Source organism: Lissotriton vulgaris, chromosome 1_2, assembly GCF_964263255.1.
Source record: "Lissotriton vulgaris chromosome 1_2, aLisVul1.2, whole genome shotgun sequence".
Classification (NCBI taxonomy): Eukaryota; Metazoa; Chordata; class Amphibia; order Caudata; family Salamandridae; genus Lissotriton; species Lissotriton vulgaris.
Window position 1 is genome coordinate 349,962,678 of NC_141686.1, and position 20,304 is coordinate 349,982,981.

A 20,304-nucleotide genomic window follows, 5' to 3' on the forward strand; every position below is an offset into this window, starting at 1 on the left:
ATACATAGTGACCCTTAAAGTCACGTAGAAAAAGTCTGACTCCTTCCGGAGAACAACATATCACTGCTCCTAGAGCCTTCAGTGTCTTGATACCTAACAAGTTTTCTGGACATGATTTTGTGAGTAACAGGTCTGTAACACGTGATAATGGACCTACTGCTAGGGGGACAGGTTCTGATACTTCATTTACAATTGGCTGTCCTGAAAAACCAAGGGAAACATTCTGTGAGCCTGAGAGGGGTGCCCCTGGAACTTCGTCGTGACTGATCGTGGTGCGACTTGCCCCTGTGTCAATTAGAAACTTTCTGTCTTTTCCTAATACTTGACTATGCACATAAGGACCCTCTTGATCTACAGGTATCTCAATAAGAGGCAAGCCAACCTCCCTCTCTAGGCTATTTCATGTGTATCGCTGATAATCGGGATAATCAGATTGGGCATACTGGTACATCTGCTGCGAAACTTGCTGGGTCGCGGCAATGGGCTGTGGCTGTGATACCGCTACGGTCTGCGCTGTATGTGGGGAAGCATGCATAGGCTGTATATTCTGTGAAGTCTGTTGCTGGACCTGGTCTTGTCTAGGCTGACGCGGTCTTTCTTTAGTTTTACCTGTTGATATATTGTGTTTCAGGACTGGACATTCGTTTACGTAGTGACCTGGTTGTTTGCAATAGTTGCATGTCCCTTTTACAGGAGCTGCTGAATTACTTGTCTGGGTCACACCCTTTTTCTGACCGTCGGCTGAAACCGACTGGGCCACTAACATTTTCATTTTCGTGTCTTTCATACGTCTCTGTTCATGATCTTGTTCTTCTCTAATTCTGTTCTGATGATATTGTAACATTTGTAACATCTGGGATGGCGTATTTGCTTGCCATGTACTTTCGACTTTATATACACGGTTCTTAACTTGTGTCAGGGAATTCTCGACTAATTTTGTTACAAAAAGGTGCGGGTATGACTCGCTACCTGGTTTCAGACCACTATTAATAATGAAACATTTCTCGAATCTTGAATAGAAGTCACTAGTATCTTCATCGTGTTTCTGTTTACAAGCTGAGATTGCGTCCCAATCTTCCTTTTTAGTTGTCAGTAATCTTGGCAGAACCTGTACTATTAAACCTGGTAATGCTTTAGCTTTGTCCCCAAGGCCTAGCCCTGGAGTACGACCTTTTTCTTCGTCTTCTATTTCCATCCATATAATCTTTTTGTCTCCCACCTCCCATTCTTTTTCCTTTAGTTTCTCGTAAATACCCGTGGGCAGCAGTACTTTTAACAATTTCATAATATCCGTATACGTGTAATCTCCCATGAGTAACATGTCCTTAAGTTCTCGGTGAAAACCTGCAGGGTCTTTATCGTGACAGGGCACTAGTTTCTTCATTTCTAACAATTCCAACTTTGTTAAAGGTGTGTACACAAACACACGTCGTAGGGTATTATCAGTATTCATAACTGGGTGTACTTCTCGTAAAGGATTCTGCCTGTCAAAATGAAACATTTTCCTTTCTGGGGGCGGAGCTGGAACATATTGTGGGCCTAAGAAAGCATTATATCTGTGCCGTTGTTCTAGAATTATTTGAATTAACCTGGTACTTAGGCCTCTCCATCTATTCATAAGTAGTGCTTCTAATGTATCAGGTAAAGGACCTGGATCAGACTGTTGATGTCTGTATAACGTGATGAGATGCTGAATCATGTATATACCAGCTAATTTCTGCTCGTCTGGGGAAAGGTTCAAAAATGTCTGTGCTACTGTATCATCATTATATGTGCTAGGATTGTCAGCCCATAGTACTGCTGACCGGGCTAGTTCTTGTTCATCCATAGAATTGAGTACATGGTACCCCATTCGTTCTTGAAGAATTTTATCGGTAACCTGAAACAGATATTCAGGAGAACTCGTTTTCGAGATGCCAGAGAGAAATACTCTCTTGCTTTCTGGACGAATGCCTTTCTTAAGGTAATTTCCCTTACCTACATATGCTATTATTTCTTTAGCAGAGTCTTGTTCCTCTGGTTCGTCCTCCTCGGAGGAGTTATTCCTGTCGCTATCTCCATCCTTTTCTTGTTCCTTTCTTTCGTGCATTTCTATTACTTCTTTCCTGATTCTTTTATACATACTTGCTATACAACTCTGTTTATCGTGTTTTCCATCGGCTATATTCTGACCCCACTTGTTTAGTGCGTCCATCTCGTCCTTGTCTACTCCAGGCCTGTCTCGTTCTCTTATTAAACAATTTATGAAGAAGCGTAATATACAACCTTGAGTGTCAGCTTTCTGGTGAGCCAGGGCCTCTTTAATACTTTCAGGATCTTCCCCAGTCTGGATAAAATGATATATTCTATCTAGGTATTCAGTCATTCCTGGGAATAACACTAAATAATCTGTAACTTTTCGTAAGCGTAGAGATGCTAACAACATCCTATCGTCTTTACCGGGTACTGGATCGTATCTGCAAATTGGAAGGGGTTCTTTAAGCATGTCGTAACTTGGTGTTCGGGGTGTACGGTTCTTTAATATGTCCCTAATGTTTAACCTATGTGTTTGTGGCGGGGTCTGGTGACCTCCTGTCGCACCTCCTGAGGCGGAGGCTTGAGCATGACTTGTCTGTGGAGTCTGTGTAAGTAACTGAACTGGTGTTTTACCAGGATCAGGCCCAAACGGATTCAGTGTATTCATCTTAGGTGTAGGAAGTGGTGGAGGAACAGGTGGAACAGGATTTCGAACAGGTGAACTCTGTTGCGGTACGGGCTGGGCATCGTCTTGGAGTGGGTTTCCACCACCGTCACCGTCAGTAGGCGGTACGTTAGTACGTGAATTGGTGTAAGCGGGAGCTACATCGTCTAGATAGGAGGCAAGGAATATGTCTTTGGTGGTCCTGTGACTTACTTTAGTCGGAACCAATGGTGGCGGCAGATCTTTCGGTATTTCTGGAGTGGCCTTAGGCGAACCCTCGGCCACTAAATACATGCCATTGGCAAGAGTGTTTCGCATGCGGTCTACTTGTTCTGCTTTTACTCGGATACCTTCAATAACTAATTCGTTTTCTCGGACTTCATCTGACTCTTCTCTATGTTTCTCAGCTTTTCGGAGTGCTTTTTCTGTACGCTTATGCGATTCTTTACGCCACAATTCTATGGCATCTTTCTGGGACTGTCTGGCTTTCTTTTTCCATAGCGCTTCCTCTACTCTCATGATGCACTCGGCATCCCATGTTCCTGTAGCAGGCCACCTGTGTCTCTCTTCTAGGTGCTTGGTATAATCGGCCCATAAATCTAGATACAGTATGGCATCTAAGCCATGCTTATGGTACATAAAATTTCCAGGAGTGTCCCTAGGGGGGACAGGAATTTCTTCCTCTAGTATCCCTTTCCTAGTTCCTATCTGTCTTAATTTATTGAGAAACGGCATCTTGTTACGTGGTTCTGGTCCCTCGATACTTGTTACTTACTCTGAACACAGCTAGTTACACAAAAACACAGTAATGTACATCAAACAGTCACTCATACCACGACATTTATCACATAAAACATTTTGAACACATATGAACTACCCTTGGATTCCAGAAAACGAGAACAAAAATCGAAACCTTGAATACTTTATATACTGCTAAACAGTACAGATACACTGCCAAGAACAGTGCAAGGACTTGAATGCCTGATGTACTGCTAAACAGCACAGATACACTGTCTAAAACAGTGCAGACCGTGTTTGTGTACCCAAACCCGTCTTTACCGGATACATAATAATGCACCCGTCTAGATGCGTCCCCAGCAACGGTACTCACCGGGAAGCACGGAAAAGAAGGCCTCGGAAAACTCGACTGGACTGGACCGGACTGGACTCGACTTGACTCGATACGTGAATACTTCGGATCTGGTGGGCCTCTTGACACCTCGGACCTTGCTTCTTTCGGCTAGGCTCTGGTCGGGATCCTCCGCACTCCTCACCGCCTCGTCTGGGTGCTGATCGCAGTCTCCGTCACCTCCGTAGGTCTGAGGGAGATACAGGAAATCCTGCGGGTACGCGTAGTTGTCCGTCTCGACTGTGGCAGGGGGCACAGGCTGCAACGCACCAACCGGCGCGTGGGGTGGGGGAGGGGTCCCTATTCGGGCGCCAAATTAATGCGGTAAATATTTAATTACCGTCCTAATTTCTATGCAGGTAAGTACTTAAAAAAAAAATAACTCAATCGGAAAGAAAGACGCAGAGTCCGTGGTGTTAGAGTTCTTAGGGGTTTTATTCCTTAACAAGCATTTGCAATGCAATGGTCTCGGCATCATTAAAGGTAGAGCAATTGGCATTGCTCATGACATTTCTTTTTTTTCTTTAAATCATAAATAAATGGCATTGTCATTTACATTGCCAATACACACTACTCTGCACTCACTACTCTGCACTCACTACTCTGCACTCTGCACTCACTACTCTGCACTCTGCACTCACTACTCTGCACTCTGCACTCACTACTCTGCACTCTGCACTCACTACTCTGCACTCTGCACTCACTACTCTGCACTCTGCACTCACTACTCTGCACTCTGCACTCACTACTCTGCACTCTGCACTCACTACTCTGCACTCTGCACTCACTACTCTGCACTCTGCACTCACTACTCTGCACTCACTACTCTGCACTCACTACTCTGCACTCACTACTCTGCACTCACTACTCTGCACTCACTACTCTGCACTCTGCACTCACTACTCTGCACTCACTACTCTGCACTCTGCACTCACTACTCTGCACTCTGCACTCACTACTCTGCACTCACTACTCTGCACTCACTACTCTGCACTCACTACTCTGCACTCACTACTCTGCACTCTGCACTCACTACTCTGCACTCACTACTCTGCATTACCACTCTGCACTCACTACTCTGCATTACCACTCTGCACTCACTACTCTGCACTCACTACTCTGCACTCACTACTCTGCACTCACTACTCTGCACTCACTACTCTGCACTCACTACTCTGCACTCACTACTCTGCACTCACTACTCTGCACTCACTACTCTGCACTCACTACTCTGCACTCACTGCTCTGCACTCACTGCTCTGGTCTCACTGCTCTGCACTCACTGCTCTGCACTCACTGCTCTGCACTCACTACTCTGCACTCACTACTCTGCACTCACTACTCTGCATTACCACTCTGCACTCACTACTCACTACTCTGCATTACCAGTTGGCTTAAGTTCACTTAAGTTATTAAAGATGAGCAAACAGGAAAGGAAATACCTAGGTACTTCTCATGGTGGCAGCGTGGTGGGGACGCTTGATCAGTTTATTCTTAGGGGACCTCACTACTCTGCACTCTGCACTCACTACTCTGCACTCTGCACTCACTACTCTGCACTCTGCACTCACTACTCTGCACTCACTACTCTGCACTCACTACTCTGCACTCACTACTCTGCACTCACTACTCTGCACTCACTACTCTGCACTCTGCACTCACTACTCTGCACTCTGCACTCACTACTCTGCACTCTGCACTCACTACTCTGCACTCTGCACTCACTACTCTGCACTCTGCACTCACTACTCTGCACTCTGCACTCACTACTCTGCACTCTGCACTCACTACTCTGCACTCACTACTCTGCACTCACTACTCTGCACTCACTACTCTGCACTCACTACTCTGCACTCACTACTCTGCACTCACTACTCTGCACTCTGCACTCACTACTCTGCACTCTGCACTCACTACTCTGCACTCTGCACTCACTACTCTGCACTCTGCACTCACTACTCTGCACTCTGCACTCACTACTCTGCACTCACTACTCTGCACTCACTACTCTGCACTCACTACTCTGCACTCACTACTCTGCACTCACTACTCTGCACTCTGCACTCACTACTCTGCACTCTGCACTCACTACTCTGCACTCTGCACTCACTACTCTGCACTCACTACTCTGCATTACCACTCTGCACTCACTACTCTGCACTCACTACTCTGCACTCACTACTCTGCACTCACTACTCTGCACTCACTACTCTGCACTCACTACTCTGCACTCACTACTCTGCACTCACTACTCTGCACTCACTACTCTGCACTCACTGCTCTGCACTCACTACTCTGCACTCACTACTCTGCACTCACTACTCTGCACTCACTACTCTGCACTCACTACTCTGCACTCACTACTCTGCACTCACTACTCTGCATTACCACTCTGCACTCACTACTCACTACTCTGCATTACCAGTGGGCTTAAGTTCACTTAAGTTATTAAAGATGAGCAAACAGGAAAGGAAATACCTAGGTACTTCTCATGGTGGCAGCGTGGTGGGGACGCTTGATCAGTTTATTCTTAGGGGACCTCTGTACCGAGCATCTGTTGTCTCTGGTCCAGTTATTAAATAGGAGATCTTCCCTAGGGACTATAGCTACAGCTCGCTCGCCAGCTCATCAAGATGTAATCATTATTATACCATCGACTAATATTGAGGTTGGCGTTGAAGTTCCATATCCCCTTGGAACACTAGAGGATTCCCCAAAATCGCCACTGACCCAAAGTAACATTACAGCCAGCGTCTCTACACGTGCATCTGCCACATCCCCAAATAAAAAAACCTCTACCAAATGATTAACTCTGGAACCGGCAGTAAAAAGGAAGCGGGGAGGAGGACCACAAAGGCCTTGTAGAGCCTTGTACAGCAAAAGTGGCAAGGTCGAACAAAACCCGTGACAGTGTCTCACCCGAGGAGGGCAGTCCTATAATTAATGCCGATTTGGTTGATGGTGATACCAATTATGCAGCGGGAAATGGTATTAACTCGAACTGTGATTTAGAACAGTGGAAGACATTTGAGAGTATTTTAACTACCTTGCTATCTCCTATTACACAAAAACTAACCAAGATAGAGGAATGTTTGGACAATTACGAATCTCTGGTGAGGTCAAGGTTTGTTGTAAAAAGGGATAACATCTGCAATACACACACACTTGGATCGACAAGCTTTTATACCCAACGAGCTGCAAGCGAAACCTAACGTGGGGCGGGACTGAGAAAACGAAACCTATCGTGGGGCGGGACTTCCGTTTTGTGAAGCCCGCGCCCACGGAGTGCCTGGAGGAGCACCGAGGGAGAGCCCCGCGGTCGGAGGGCCTTTGACCGGTGAGCGGAGCGGGGGGGGGGGGAGAGAATGCCTGTATGTCTGCGTGTGTGTGTGCGCGACGGCGGAGGGGTGGGGGGCGGGGTGCGACGGCGGAGGGGAGGGGTGCGACAACGGAGGGGTGGGGGGGGATGCTCGGTGCACGTGTGTGTGTGTGTGTGTATGCATGCGACGCTGGGTTCGCTGTATGTGTGGGTGCGTGCGTGCATGAGCGCTCGTGTGTGTCTGTCGCTGTTTCTGCGCATGCGCGTGTGGTGTAGCTGCTTCCCAGGAGACAGCAGCTGAGCGCGTTCGCGAGCGCGTGGCCAGCGGAAATCGCCTCCTTGAGGCAATGCGCGTGACCAAGGCTGTCTCCTGGGAAGCATCGTCCCTGACATAAGATCTCGGCGGAGACGCGCTTACGCGCGTCTTTTAGCCGAGACCTAAAAAGGAATGGTTCTTGAACCGGATATCGGATTCCTGACACCACTGGGGTTCAGGAAGGGATAGAGCATACTTTATTGACAATACATAACTTTTATACTTAATGCACATAATGAAAACCAATGCAGAAGGCGTAACAGCTGAGAGAAACAAGATAAAAACACACATGTGTTAGCAATACGTAATCAGAAGGCGTGAACTAGGGCGTGTACAGAGGTGTGTGCTAGAAACGTCATATGAAAGTGTCACAAGTGGGTGGGTACATGGCAGAATCTTGCAATGTCAGCAGAAATCTGAGGTCTGGATGCGCGCGCAGCTGCAGGACGTGTGATTGACGTAAAGCTGGAGGGTGCAGGGGACTTGACATTTACACTAGAGGAAAGAGACAGAAGTCTGGCATGTCAGATCAACTCGTTCCTATATCATATCTGATATCTGATGTTTGGGAACCATATTATCTAGAAGGAAAGGTCTCTTGGGCAGAGGCTATCCTATACTGACTATGATTGCGTGCATATGTGCCTGTGTATAAAGCGAGGGGGCCATGGGCCTACCATGGTAACGGGAGCTACGAATTACTTGCATGGAGACAGAGAGGCCGGGCTCTTTGCTCTGCAGCCGGGGATTGTTTATCTATTCTACTGGACTGGAATGTGTTTTCGGGAAGCTGAGCTTGGCTATACTGATAACGTGAAGGTAAAATACTGTCTTTGGCAGGCAGGCCGAGCCAGGCTCCGCTCGCCTCGCAGGGAGTAGGACAGAGTTCACGGGGGGGGCATCCCACGTTGCAGTTTCAGGAGGCAGAGATGACTTTGAAAAGAGGCTCGGTGACAGAAACCAGGGCCTAACTCGCACAGAGCCAGGAATACGTGAAAGTGCACCATACAAAGACGGTGGCAAGGCATATTTAGGAACGGAATATCCGACCCATTCAGGGTGGATCTGAAAGAGGACATGTTAACGTTGGACGCAAATGTATTTGCGTCTTTATAGCTGGCACAGGAGGGAAGTTACATGCACTTTAAGCTCGTACATGGAGACGGTGGGGTACACGTTAGGGAACATTTCTTGACCATAAAATTTATATTTCCTCACAAGAACAGATGCATACTGGTAAGTAGCATATTCCGTTCGAGGCATGTGGGCTGCTGAATTCATATCTGTGCATAGAATGTATAGCAGTATCTCCCTTAGCGGTGGCTACCTGTGTCTGCTGCAGCAGTCTGGAAAAGAGTTTTGAGAACAGCCTGTCCTACAGCAGCTTGCTGTTTTGAATGTACATCTACACAATAGTGTTTTGTAAATGTATGTGTGGTTGACCATGTGGCTGCTCTACAGATTTCGTGTAAAGGAATGTTACAGAGGAAAGCCATGGATGCCCCTAGCTTGCGTGTGGAATGCGCCCTAGGGGGAACTGTTAAGGTGCGTTTTGCTTTTAAATAACATATTTGTATGCACTTAACGATCCATCTGGCTATACCTCATTTAGAAATAGAGTTACCTTTGTGTTGCGGTGAGAAAGCAACAAACAACTGTTTTGTTTTTCGAAATGCTTTAGTTCTATCTATGTAGTATAGCAGGGCTCTTTTGACATCAAGAGTATGCAAGGCCCTTTCAGCTACTGTCTGTGAGTTTTGAAAGAATACTGGCAGTTCTATTGATTGATTTATATGAAAATGGGATACCACCTTTGGCATGAATTTAGGGTTTGTTCTGAGAACTACTCTATTTGCATGTACTTGAATGAATGGCTCTTGAATAGTTAGGGCTTGCAGCTCACTAACTCTTCTCAGTGAAGTAATGGCAATGAGGAAAGCCACCTTCCAAGTAAGAAATTGTAGTTTGCATGAGTGTAGTGGCTCAAAAGGTGGTCCCATAAGTCTGGTTAAGACGACATTTAGATTCCAGACTGGTGAAGGTGGGTGTCTTGGAGGAATTACGCATTTAAGTCCCTCCATAAACGCTTTAATTGCTGGCACCCTAAAAAGTGAAAGTTGTTGCCTGTTTTGCAGATATGCTGCTAACGCAGCTAAATGTATCCTGATGGATGAATAGGCTAAATTGCAGCGTTGTAGGTGCAAGAGATAGCAAATGATATTTTGAGTAGAAGCCTCAAGTGGGTTAATGTCATTGTTATTACAGTAAATGACGAAACGCTTCCACTTTGCTGCATAACAAGCTCTGGTAGTGGGTTTTCTTGCCTCTTTGATAATATTCATGCAGTCTGGGGGCAAGTTTAGGTATCCAAATTCTAGGACTTCAGGAGCTAGATCGCCAGGTTCAGCTGTTGCGGGTCTGGGTGTTGGATTTCTCCATGGCTCGGAGTTAGAAGATTGGGTGTGAGTCGCAGTCTTTGATGAGGCACCACTGACAGTTCTAGGAACGTTGTGTACCACGGTTGCCTTGCCCATGTGGGAGCAACTAGGATTAGTGTCAGCGAATGTTGTCGCATTTTGCGTGCCACCAGTGGTATTAATGGAGCTGGGGGAAAAGCGTACGCAAATTTGCCTGACCAGTTCATCCATATCGCATTGCCCTGCGACTGCGGATGTGGGAACCTGGCGGCAAAGTACTGGCATTTTGCGTTTTCGCTTGTGGCAAAGAGATCCATCTCTGGGTGTCCCCATTTGCGGAAGAATGGTTGGAGCACTTTAGGGTGAATTTTCCATTCGGGCATCTGTTGGCTCTGCCCGCTGAGCAGGTCGGCTACCTGATTGTCCTTGCCTGGGAGGTGTTCACCCATTAGAAACATGTTCCTTTGAATGGCCCACTTCCACATTGCTTGAGCTAGGTGCGACAGCTGTGGTGAGTGTGTTCCTCCCTGTTTTTGAATATAATACATAGCTGTCATGTTGTCCGTCCGGATCAACACAGCTTTGTTGCTTAAGTGTGTCTTGAAAGCTTTTAGGGCTAGAAAGACCGCCATCAACTCTAGAAGGTTGATATACATTTTCTTTTGCTGTACAGTCCAGAGTCCCTGTACTGTGTAGTGTAGGACATGGGCTCCCCATCCTACTAGGGATGCATCTGCGGTTAACACTATTTGTGGGACAGGCTCTTGGAACAGTCGTCCCTTGCAAAGGTTTTGTGGATTCCAGCAATGCAGAGAGTTGTATGCCCGACTGGTCACCAACACTAGGTCTTTTAATTGCCCGTGAGCCTGGTTCCACTGCCTTGCTAGGCATTCTTAGAGCGGACGCATATGTAGCCTGGCATGAGGGACTATAAATATGCACAAGGCCATCATGCCTATTAGCTGCATAAACACTTGAGCTGGTAGTGAGTGTTGGGGTCTGAATTTTTGTATCAACGTTTGCATTCCCTTGATCCGTGCTGTGTTGGGATATGCCTTTGCTGCCAGTGTATCTATTGTTGCTCCAAGGTACTGTTGGATGTGGGAGGGTTGTAGATGTGATTTTGGGTAGTTTAGTGAGAATCCTAAACTGTGCAGGAGATGTATGGTCTTTGACATGTGGTTGGCACATTGCTGGGCTGTTGGCGCGTGTATTAGCCAGTCGTCCAGATAAGGGTACACATGGATGTGTTGCCTTCTAAGATGTGCTGCCACTGTAGCTAGACATTTGGTGAACACTCTCGGAGCTGTCGTGACACCAAATGGTAGGACTTTGAACTGGTAGTGTTGTCCCTGAATGGTGAACCTTAAATACTTTCTGTGAGCAGGGTGTATTGGTATATGAAAGTATGCGTCTTTGAGGTCTAAGGTTGCTAGGAAGTCTCCCTGGCGAAGCAATGATAAGACTTGCTGAAGAGTGAGCATGTGGAAATGCTCCGACAAAATGTACAGGTTGAGGGGCCTGAGGTCCAGTATTGGCCTGAGAGACCGGCCCTTTTTTGGAATGAGGAAGTATAAAGAGTATACTCCTGTTCCCTGATGTTGTATTGGGACTGGTTCTATGGCCCCCTTTTGCAGCATACTGATGACCTCTTGCTGTAGTAGCGTTATATGTTCCTGTGACTTTGGACGGTGCACGGGTGGGTATGTTGGGTGGTGGTGAGGTGAGTTCGAGGCAATAGCCATATTCGATCATTTGCCTGACCTACTTGTCTGTGGTGATATTTAACCAAACTGGCAGAAATTGTTGTATTCTTCCCCCGACTGGTGTTATGTGGTCTGGGAGTAGTTGTAAGAAGTCACTGCTTGGTGTTAGTGGAGGATCTATTTGCATTGCCTCCACAACCTCTTCCCTTGGTATTGTTTCCTCTGTATCCACCCCTGTTGGTGTTTTTGTTCTAAGTGGATTGTGTGTTACTTTTGTAGTTGGAGGATTGCTGTGAAGTATTACTTCGCGCTCCTCCTCTATAATTGGAGCGACGAAAGGAGCCCCGGTGTTGTTGGGACTGGAGAGCTCCCATAGACTTCGCAGTTTCCGCATCCTTTTTCATTTTGTCCAGAATTGAATCAACTGCTGGACCAAATAAAAAGTCTGGGTTGATTGGCTGATTAAGAATTGTGGATTGGACTTCATTCTTAAAGCCCGATATGCGAAGCCATACGTGGCGCCTTAGCAGCACGCCTGTATTGATGGATCTGGCAGCTGTGTCTGCTGCGTTTAGGGCACATTTAATTGAGGCATTGGTGATGAGCTTTCCCTCTTGTATAAGTTCATCCGCCTGCTGTTTGTAAGGATCAGGTAAGTGTTGGAGAATTTCTTCTAAACAGTCGTTGTGCGCCCTGTCATATCTGGCCAACAAGGCCTGTGTATTGGCTATTCTCCATGAGTTTGCTGCTTGAGCTGCCACTCTCTTGCCTGACACCTCAAAGATTTTTGACTCTTTGTCTGGAGGAGCTGCCTCTCCAGTAGTCTGGGAATTTGCACGTTTACGTGCGTTGGATTCTACTAGGGAATCTAGGGGTAGCTGCCCCCTGATGTATGTAGGATCTATTGGTGCAGCCCTATATTTCTTTTCAAATCTAGGGTTTGTGACCCTTGCTCTAGCAGTGTCCTTAACCACATGGCTGCTGGGCGTTTCCCCCCCCCTGTGCTGGAAAATGCCATTTTAGTGGCACCATGACGAGCTCAGCTCGTCATCAGCACACGACACCCGTGGGTGATGACGAGCTGAGCTCGTCATCAGCATCGAAAGGGTTAAAAATGTCACTAGCAGGTTTTAATACACCTTTCAACATTGGGAGTGTTTTAACGTGCCTCTCAGATGTTGTTAATGTATCGAAGAGGAAGTCTTCCTCAATAGCATCAGAGTGCATATCTACATTATGGTAGGTTGCTGCTATATCTAGTAGTGCATTAAAGGCTACTGTATCTTCTGTGGGTGATGGCTTAGTTGGGTATACTGCAGGGTCTGTAATGGGCAGAATTCCTTCAGTGTCTGGTTCTCCTTCCCCACCCCATGGCTGTGAGTTTGGCTCTGTAGTATGGTTTTGTGGATAACCAAACCCTACATCTGCGTCCTGATTTTCATCAGGGTTATAGTCAGAGCGTGCAGGTGAGGTTGGGGCATATGGAGTAGTAGGCATAGCTGGACTGATAGGTTCAAAGAATATAGAAGAGGTGGCACAGTCTCTTTTTCTTTAGGGGAATTCTAGAAAAGTCTTCAGTTGGCAGAGGTCTTTTCTTTTTTGCATAAACAGTCACTTTACCAGTCTGTGGGTCAATATACAGTTTTGACTGGTCTTCTGTGGAGGGATCTAGGTGAAGAAGCTCTTCTTCCACAGTTTTTTGTTTTGGTGCTGTAGCCTTTGGTTTGTCTTGTTTTGGGTCAACGCCTTTTTTGGGTTCGACCGCTTTCGGTGTTTTTATCGGTCTTTGATGTTTTTCGACAGGTTTTGTCGGTTGAGCGTCTTTGGCTGGCTTCACCACCTTTTTCGGACCGAGCGGTTTTGTCGGTTCGACAGTGTTCTTCGGTATTTTTAGAGCCTGTGTTTTTGGCTCGATGCCCTTTTTCGGATCGATGGGCTTCGGCTCGACCGATTTACTTTGGTCCACCTTCAGTTTCGCTTTCCGTTCGACGGTAGGTTTGGGCGCAGGCCTTGTGCTTTCGCCGACCGGTTGTTTCCCCTTGTCGATACCTGAGGCTGCTTTGCTCGATTCAACGTGTTTTTTGGGGGTCGACTCGACATGCTTTTGTTTTTGTGTCGATTCGCCGTGTTTTGGCTTAGAGGTTGACTCGACGGCTTTCGACTTCGAGCTCGACTCGACAGCTTTGGTCTTCGATGTCGACTCGACGGTCTTTGGCTTCGAAGGTTGTATTGGTACTGTGGCCTTCGGGTCGACGCCCTTCGGCTCAGTCACCTTCAGGTCGACGTAATTCGGTCCGAAGACGGTATTGTCGACGAGTTTCGGTTTCGATGGAACCGATGTTGTATGTCGTGTCTCAGAGGACTCTTTGTGTGTGTTCTTAGCCGGGCGGTGTGGTGGGGCTGTAGAACGAGGTTGTTGATCTCGGCTAAGGCCTGCTGGCAATGCCTCGACCTGAGTCTCTGATAGAGGTGTAGTGTCTATATGGGGCGGTGTACTCACGGTTCGCCCCTCTTCGTCATCGGAGTCGTCTTCAACCGCTACGATGTCCTGATGTCCTGATCATATTCCTCGAGATCGACGATTAGTTCTCACTCTTCGGGGTAATAATCGGAGTCGGGCTCAGAGTATTGTCTTTCGTCTTGATCCGAGTCGTTGGCGCTCGCTAGATCTTCCTTATCATCGAAGATGTTCTCGGGCTCTGGGGCCGACCGTTGCATTTCATGCCTTGCCGCTCGACGATTCCGGATAGTCTTTTTCGATCGGAACTGGGCACAGGCTAGGCAACTATCTTCATTGTGATCTGGAGATAGGCATTTGTTGCACACTAGATGCTTATCTGTGTGCGGGAACTTGGAGTTGCACTGCGGGCTAACCTTGAATGGACTTCGTTCCATCGACGGTCGGTCCACATGGTGTCGAGAAGGCCTCATGGCCCGATTCGACGACGGGAGTTCAACAAAGTTGTAAAAAGTGTATCGGTACCGAACGCTGAACAATACCGACGGATCCGAAGGCCTTTTGAAAAGTTTTTCTTGATTCCGAACTTGGAGTAGGAAAGTACATCCGAACCCAATGGCAGAGAAAAACAATCTGAGGATGGAGAGGATGCCCATGCGCACTGTAGTCCGAGGGAGGAGCCACCTATCTTGTGATACTTTGAGGACTCTTCCAGGACAACAATGTGCAATCATCCGGACCCAACACTAGGCGGCGATCTATGCACAGATATGAATTCAGCAGACCACATGCCTCGAACATAAGTAATCAGACTGATCAGTCGCTTACACGCTCATGTATAGTGTATCCACCCAAGACGACCAACCACAAACAAGCACATACGCACTGTCTCGCACACACAAATCACTTCCATACATTTTGTAGTGAAAGGTTACGCTTCATCCAGGCCATTCACGGGCATCAACTACTCCAAGAGACCTTCACGCAGGGTGGGCACAGGGTGGGCACAGATCTGCACAATCACATGTAACACCTCAAATAATCACGGGTCACTCTTCACACAAAGTTCTTGCAGTCTCTTCAACAGAGCTGTGACATCCCAGAGTCTCTGAGGGAACACCCAATGTGCAATACTGTTGAGGGAGTTGGAAGGTGTCTGTATCTGAGGAGGGAGCAGATCTGTGGGTGGAGCATTCTGTAAGAAATAAACTCCTCCTTTATCACTTCCAGATGTTCTTCCCCGAACAGAAACAATAACTCTAGAGAAGCATTCCGACACACAGCGTTCCCATGAACTCTAAATTCGGCCTTCAGTTTTGAACAACAAAAACTGCTAAAAGCGTTGGAACTCTATTTCCCCGTTCAAGCAATAATTCTTTTGAATTGAACACTTTTTAATAATTCTTTGCTTAAAGTAAAACTATTCATAGAGAACAGAAGCTTCAAACTTCTATTTCTATATACATCTAGAGACATAATAACTTTACACCAGCCTCTAGCACATTTTTATTGCAATGCATTTATATGTGATGAAATTATCTCGCCCTTCTTCTGTTTCAGAGATATTTCATGTGTAATTCTTTTGCATAATCGTTCATTGATTTCATATGCTATAATTTTTGAATGATTTCTATGCTTTAAAAACGTACACAATTTTCACGTATTACAAATACGCCTATTTCAAATGCATATATGTATTTTGGGGTGGGCAATGTTACACATGCATCTTATTGCTCTAGTTTTAGTAATTTGATGGACATGAATTCGTGGAGTGGGTGTAGCGTTCTAATCTAGGATCCTGATCGATACTGTGACCTTATGCCCCATACGGCTATAAATCCATTTATTCCCTATATTGGCATAACCGTTCAAATGCAATATTCAGAAACTCGTCTCTGGCCTCACACGAACAGAGCCACATTTCAGAATAGTTTTCTCTGCCACTTCCTTTGCAGCCAATTAGTGCAATGACATAGCAGAAGTTACTATCTGAGATTCCTAGATTAACACTCTGAGTTCTTCAACAAGATAAAAACTCAGCAACCTGGGAAAACCCCGCTTGCTATGTTTTGATTAGTAATAGAACTCGAATGAGCACTGATAGACGATCACTTCCTAGTGACATCTTTATTGACGTCTTATGTCCAACAACTTACGTCAAACAAGGCACCTTTCAGGTATAAATATTACCAACGTTGCCTTAAGCAAACGCTAGCTGCCTCAATGCCATCGCTGTCGTTAGCTGCAAGCTGCCAGCTATCTCGCTGCTGCTGAAGAAGCTATCATGCTGATGATACCATAGCTGCTATCGCTACTGCTATCGCTGCTAACTAGCGAACGATGGTGTGGTGAACTTAGGAGCTGAACAGCCGTCCCCTACAAGAGCCCAGCAGATGCAAGCTGCCTGTGGACGCTGCCCCTCCTCCTCCTCCTCGACGCGCTGAGAAGAGACGCCGTCTTTCTCCTGCAGAGAAATCCAGCTCCGGCGTTTCCAAGCCACTCTTGCGAGTGACTGGGATATCGAGTTCCCTGAAGGAGATACCAGACCTCCATCATTCTATTCCAGAGGTATGGTGTTGACTAAACCCTTAGAGAGAATTCTTGAAGCAAACCTTGGCAAAACCAACTTAACTTAAAGCTACTTACTTACTCCCCTTCCACGTGTTAGGCTTAGGTCAGGCACACTGGGGTAGGCGTAGTTAGAAGCACCAGTTGAGTATTTTAGCCTAATGTATATATGACTGTATATATGTTTTATTCATTTTAAACCATTGTATGGCTAAGAAACCATATCAATGCTTTTACAGTATTATTTCACAATACTTATCTTACTGTACGTACTTTTTATAATAACAAGTCTTGCAATTGTGGCAATTCATTTCTCTTGTACGAGAAGAAAGACTGTTCAATAAATGTTACCCTTTATTGACAAACGCCCGTCTCTCTATTCTCTACATATTGTGAAAGTAATCTGCACCAACCTGACTGAGTAAAATAACTGTCTATTGTTTCACACGACCCTAGAGATCGACTCTTGATCTGAGGAGCAAAGTTGTCATGTTGCACGGTTGTTGGAAAACTGAATCCCTTCTTGTCTGTACCAGGGAAGCTGATCACTTCCTATTCAGAGAAGAAAGTTTCCAGTGACCTCTGAGCTAGTTGGTAACAACCCCAATTAAGTTTAGCATAGTCAGTAGAGACCTGGAAGACCCGCACTTCTACGTCGATACTACTGTTTATGTTATTCCAATGCGCAGGGCCTATTGGGAAAATAGGAACTACACTACACCACCAGAAACAACAACGTCCAGGAAGATGAGAAGAGGTGTGGCAGGTCAACCCACACACCAGAAGAGGAGGTGACACGCGCCACAACATCGAGCACAGTGACATACATGTCCAGGAGAACATAGGTGGCATGAGGAGAAGAACAGGCATCTACTTACAAGTCCTCTGACAACCTGTCGGCTGCAGGAATGAACAGGCTGGACCACTGACAACACCCACCTTTGGGATTTAGCAGAATTCTGGATGGGGAGAGCGCCCAGATGTCCTGGCAGAAGGAGAACTGACCACTCCACACCAGCCGGTGGATATCCAAGGGGCAAAGGCCTCAGGGACACCAGTGGCAGAGGGTCCTGGGTCCGGGACTGGAACAATAAGCAAGTAACACAGCAGGACGGGCAGCAGGCTTGAAAGTGTAAGGAACACCACCAAGACAGCACTGGGGGGTACGGTAGCAAGCGTATGCACCACTGCTGCCAGGCGCATTGCCATAAGTGGGGGTTTTAAGAGCTACCATGGGCGGGAGATGGTAGGTTAACAGACAGGGTGTGGCGTATGTTGCAGGTTGGCCGACTTTGGCAACAGGGGAATATGGTGTCCAGCGTCAGAGTTGGCTTGTCATTGGGCCGGATTGTTCGCTGCAAGGTGCTACCAAGATAGTGCCCCTTTATCCAGACCATGGGAGAGCACATGCTGGGTCACAGATGCCGTGCTAGCGCCAATTCACCATAACAGATGCGAATATGCAGTAAGGACACACCGCAGTGGATGGGATCTGAGGTAGTTGAAGTGAGTCTGTGGTGGCTCGCAGGCACACATGTCCTGAAAAGGAGGATCAAGTGTAGGTATGGTAGGTATGGACCTACTACGACGCAAACGCACAGTGGGGGCCAACGGCAGATGGGAAAAAAAAAAAAAAGAAGAGGGAAATATAAGCAGCGAAAAATTTCAATGGTATGGCTAAATACTGGTGCTTCCAAAACAAAAGGCACCAATGTGTATACAACAGAAGCAATTTCACATGGATGGAGTGTCGAGTTGACAATGTGGTAATCAAAAAGGGCAAAAATGATAGCTGAGTACATGTTAAGCAGAAATAGTTTTCTCTACAGGTTCTTTAATGTTCACATGTAAAAAAATAAATTTTAAAAAAACAACGATTTAGCCTCTATTGTGTAGGGAAAGAAAGGGCATGCAGCCCGGAGGCAATTAGCTGCTACCCGGCGAAAAGTGTGAACAGCTGAAGCATGAATTAATTGGTATGGAAAGTAATTAATTCGGACCACACCACATAGCCTTTTCATTAAGCCATAAAAAAGAGATCAAATTAGCAGGTAACACTGAATAACTGTATATAGCGTACTTGTAGATGGCCAGCATTGCCCAGTTAGGCTCATGGCTGGGTACAGGTAATAACAGGCGGAAGTCCTTTACTAGAATACATCCTAACCCTGAAATATGGGATGCCAGAAGCTCAAGGGAAACATTGTGTGGACATCGGTGCAAGAAGTCTTGAAAACATGTCATGCTTAAGCGGTATAGGAAAGTGTCATGGGTGCATATGCTGCTGTAGGCTGAGTTTCCCCTGTAAGCTGAGTTCTCCCTTATTGCATACTATGTCTGTGTAACCCAACAATTGAGTATAGCATTGTTTGTTGTTTAGCATTGCAGGTTTATTTCTTTTGCAAATAGCAAGGCTTGTTTGTATCCTTGGGTTTGCAATTAGCAATGCTTGTTTGTATCTGGGATTGTTCTATCGGCCCTGCCTCACGTTCGAGGCTGACAATAACGTTTTTTCCATTACACATGCAAAGAAGCCTACGCCCAGACAGAGACTATATAAACAGTGCCCTCACATGCGGTGACGCTTCGCTTTTTGTTCCAGCGTCACCGCGAGCGTTCCTTCTCTGCTGCTGTGGCCCGCCCGGATACCCCGCCTTTCTCCTTCTTCGCTCCCGCTAGCCTGCTTCAACTCCCGGTCCCCAGAATTGGATTCCGCCTACCTGTCCTGGCCTTCTCCGCCGGTTCCAGAGTATCTTTCACTTCTTCCCGGACACCAGCATCTTTTGTCTTGATTTTCGGTTTGGCTTCTTCCACGGACTTCCGCCCCCTGCAAAACAGTAATAAACAAGTTACTTAGCAACAAAGCACAACAACATTAAGCATTAGTAAAGACAATTCCGATTTTTGGAACAGTACAGCAATGACATTGTAGTTTGTTGTTTTGCCACGAATAAGATTCAAACATGGTTGTTAAATACAAAATATGTTAAGAAAGTATTGAAATTGTTTGTAAATGTAAAGAAAACATTATAATTGTCGATGAGACTGTGTAATGAAACAAATGCTCAAGGATAACACAGCAGTGACTGAAACTGCTATAGAAGGTCTTAGTGCACCGGTCAGCGTTTAGTACACAGAAACCAAGTAATTAGACGCTAACTAGATATGTACAGGAGAATGTGCATTATGGTTTAGATTAGATTTAGTGTTTAGTACCTTCGACGTCGAGTCGTCACGTCGTCTCGACCCGGAGCCCCGGGGAGAAGGGGAGCACACCGCCGTCATCCCTCTTGACGTCGTCGATGCCATCGACGTCGATGGAGACCGGGACCGCCGGCTGGACTTCCTGCCCCTGGGGAGCCCCCCAGAGGCCTCAGCAGAGGCAGAGGGAACCTTCCCAGACTGCCCAGACCCACCTGCAGCCTGCAGACGCCTCTCCTCAAGGCCAGAAAGCCTGATCTTCACTCTGTCCCTCAGAGTCCGAGCAGTAAACTGATGGCAGATGTCACAGTCCTCAGGGACATGATCTTCAGGGAGGCAGACAATGCAGACATCATGGGGATCACTCTTGGCCTTCTTCCTCCCACATGCTGGACACTTATCAAAGAGTCCAGGCATTTTAGAGCCCTAAAATACCTGAATCAGCACACAGAAGAGAAAGAGAACACCAAGAAAGTAAACTTTAACACTTTTAAAACACAAAAGTGCCAA

At 46.5% G+C, this 20,304-nt stretch overlaps 1 protein-coding gene across 1 annotated transcript in view; it reads right to left on the bottom strand.

Moving 5' to 3' along the window:
- LOC147736765 (uncharacterized) overlaps positions 1-19,399 on the bottom strand; it is a 63,627-nt gene extending 44,228 nt beyond the window's left edge. The window contains exon 1 of the mRNA XM_086953471.1: positions 19,314-19,399. The gene's annotated coding sequence lies outside the window, so the exon portion shown is untranslated. The remainder of the gene's footprint in view (positions 1-19,313) is intronic.
- Between the last annotated feature and the right edge of the window lie 905 nt (positions 19,400-20,304).